This window comes from Dendrobates tinctorius, unplaced genomic scaffold (assembly GCF_039654945.1).
Source record: "Dendrobates tinctorius isolate UK_male_01 unplaced genomic scaffold, ASM3965494v1 ptg000021l, whole genome shotgun sequence".
In the NCBI taxonomy this organism is placed as follows: Eukaryota; Metazoa; Chordata; class Amphibia; order Anura; family Dendrobatidae; genus Dendrobates; species Dendrobates tinctorius.
Window position 1 is genome coordinate 34,794,918 of NW_027361689.1, and position 3,262 is coordinate 34,798,179.

Below are 3,262 nucleotides of genomic sequence, written 5' to 3' on the forward strand. Positions count from 1 at the left end.
GTACATATAACCAAATAATAAAGAATTAAAGTAGTTTTGCTTCGTCCCTAATAGTCCAGACTGTTGGAATATGATGTCATTTATGCTGCAGAATTATGAAAAAAGAAAAACGAATTGTGAGAAGATCTATGATGGTAGATTCAGAGTCAGATTCTCGTCATGGATCGTTCTCAGAATTGAGATCACACATCAGACAGTGTGTGCAGGGGATGTAGCTCAGTGGTAGAGCGCATGCTTTGCATGTATGAGGCCCCGGGTTCAATCCCCGGTATCTCCACATTTTTGTGACAAATAACAAGAAAACTTCCAAAATATTCAGAAATCTGATAAATGTGCGGAAATTCACCAGTCTTCTGTCTGGATGTAACACGAAGCCCGGAATCAGCGCTAAATATCAGACAGATTTGCTTTTGTTGAGGATTCTATGCATAATAACTGTCGGACCCCAGGGGGCGCTGTAACCAGCACTATACATGTACAGACCGACATCGCTAGAGACTACAGAGGAGCAGATTGTGTTTGCAGACCCCTGATCCAGTTATTCTGAGGCTGTGAAATTATAGCCTCCCGAACCTCCCCCTACCTGCCGCTGCTCCCCGATTTGTAGGCTCCGCACAACGTTTCGAAAGATGCATATCTAATGCTGGCAGGTGGAAGGAGGTTCGCATAGTAGCAGTATTATGCAGGCACTGAATGGTAGCCTTATGTGTGCACTGTATGGTAGTATTATGTGGGATCAGTGATGTGGATTTTTTGATTGATATAGATATATATCTCTTTGCATACTGTGGCCTGTCCTAATTAGACAGAGTCTTATTGAGCGCTCAAAGGAAAAGAGGAAGCTACACTTAGTTAGCAACAACTCATTCCAGCAGAACTCTGGAAACTTTATTGAATATACTTGGTTTTATCAGCTGTACAGAAAGGAGTGGTTACTCATTAACATAAGGCTGAACTTCTTATCAAATTGGTCAGTTTAAATACATGAGCATATATGGGTGTCCGACCTGGGGTTACTTAGACACCATGTGATTTACTGTCCGGAGTCTTGCACTCGTCAGCAAGTCTCCAATATCGGCTGGACCATCTGGCCTTACTTCCTCATTCCCTATGTCTGCTAGATATTTCTCAAGTCAGAAGACAATGCTATCATGAGATGACTGGGTAGCAGGTCAACTTCCACCAACTAGTTATAAGGTTCAAACTGTGAATATGTATTTGTATGCATATGGCTATATAAGAATACATGAATATATGGAGTATATAGCAGTATGTAGCCTATAGCAGGCAAGTGAGATCTATATGAAATACATATACATATATATTTCCATAATGGTAGTATTATGTGTGCACTGTATAGTAATATTATGTGGGAACAGTATGGTAGTATTATGTGTGCGCTGTACGGTAGTATTATGTGTGCGCTGTATGGTAGTATTATGGGGCTGGGTGCTGTATGTAGTATTATTTGTGCGCTTTGTGCTAGCTTTATGTGGGCTCTGTATGGTAGAATTATGTGGGTGCTGTAGGGTAGTATTATTTGGGCAATGTAGGGTAGTATTATGTGGGATTTCTATGGTAGTATTATAAGTGCTCTGTATGATAGTATCATGTGGGCTTATTTTATTTTATTTTTTTTTAATTTGCTTAAAAAAAGATGCAAAAATGGCAAAAATAGAATCCCCTCCTCTTCCCATATTGTACATATAACCAAATAATAAAGAATTAAAGTAGTTTTGCTTCGTCCCTAATAGTCCAGACTGTTGGAATATGATGTCATTTATGCTGCAGAATTATGAAAAAAGAAAAACGAATTGTGAGAAGATCTATGATGGTAGATTCAGTCAGATTCTCGTCATGGATCGTTCTCAGAATTGAGATCACACATCAGACAGTGCGTGCAGGGGATGTAGCTCAGTGGTAGAGCGCATGCTTTGCATGTATGAGGCCCCGGGTTCAATCCCCGGCATCTCCAGCTTTTGTGTCACATAACAAGAGAACTTCCAAAATATTCCGAAATCTGATAAATGTGCGGAAATTCACCAGTCTTCTGTCTGGATGTAACACGAAGACCTGACTCAGCGCTAAATATCAGACAGATTTGCTTTTGTTGAGGATTCTATGTAGAATAACTGTCGGACACCAGGGGGCGCTGTAACCAGCACTATACATGTACAGACCGACATCGCTAGAGACTACAGAGGAGCAGATTGTGTTTGCAGACCCCTGGTCCAGTTACTCTGAGGCTGTGAAATGATAGCCCCCCAAACCACCCCCTACCTGCCGCTGCTCCCAGATTTGTAGGCTCCACACGTTTCCAAAGATGCATATGTAATGCTGGCAGGTGGAAGGAGGTTCGCATAGTATCTGTATTATGCAGGCACTGAATGGTAGTATTATGTGGGCTCTGTATGGTAGTATAATGTGTGCTCTGTATGGTAGTATTATGGAGCTGGGTGCTGTATGTAGTATTATTTGAGCGCTTTATGCTAGTTTTATGTGGGCTCTGTATGGTTGTATTATGTGGACTCTGTATGGTAGTATTATGCGGGCTCTGTATGGTAGTATTATGTGGGCTCTGTATGGTAATATTATGTGGGTGCTGTATGGTAGTATTATGTGGGCTCTGTATGGTAATATTATGTGGGTGCTGTATGGTATTATTATGTGGGCTCTGTATGGTAGTATTATGTGTGCTCTGTATGGTAGTATTATGGAGCTGGGTGCTGTATGTAGTATTATTTGAGCGCTTTATGCTAGTTTTATGTGGGCTCTGTATGGTTGTATTATGTGGGCTCTGTATGGTAGTATTATGTGGGCTCTGTATGGTAATATTATGTGGGTATTGTATGGTAGTATTATGTGGGTGCTGTATGGTAGTATTATGTGGGCTCTGTATGGTAATATTATGTGGGTGCTGTATGGTAGTATTATGTGGGCTCTGTATGGTAATATTATGAGGGCTCTGTATGGTAATATTATGTGAGTGCTGTAAGGTAATATTATGTGGGCTCTATATAGTAGTGTTATCTGTGCTCTGTATGGTAGTATGGGGCTGGGTGCGGTATGTAGTATTATTTGTGCGCTTTATGCTAGTATTATGTGGGCTCTGTATGGTTGTATTATGTGGGCACTGTATGGTTGTATTATGTGGGCTCTGTATGTTAATATTATGGGGGCTCTGTATGGTAGTATTATGTTTTCTCTGTATGGTTTTATTATGTGAGCTCTGTATAGTAATATTATGTGTGCGCTGAATGGT

General features: G+C 40.7%; 2 non-coding genes across 2 annotated transcripts; both read left to right on the forward strand.

Moving 5' to 3' along the window:
- Positions 1–205: 205 nt before the first annotated feature.
- TRNAA-UGC (transfer RNA alanine (anticodon UGC)) lies at positions 206–277 on the forward strand. Its single transcript has one exon. It is a non-coding gene; the product is annotated as a tRNA-Ala (tRNA).
- A 1,626-nt stretch (positions 278–1,903) lies between these two features.
- On the forward strand, positions 1,904–1,975 carry TRNAA-UGC (transfer RNA alanine (anticodon UGC)). Its single transcript has one exon. It is a non-coding gene; the product is annotated as a tRNA-Ala (tRNA).
- The last annotated feature ends 1,287 nt before the right edge of the window (positions 1,976–3,262 follow it).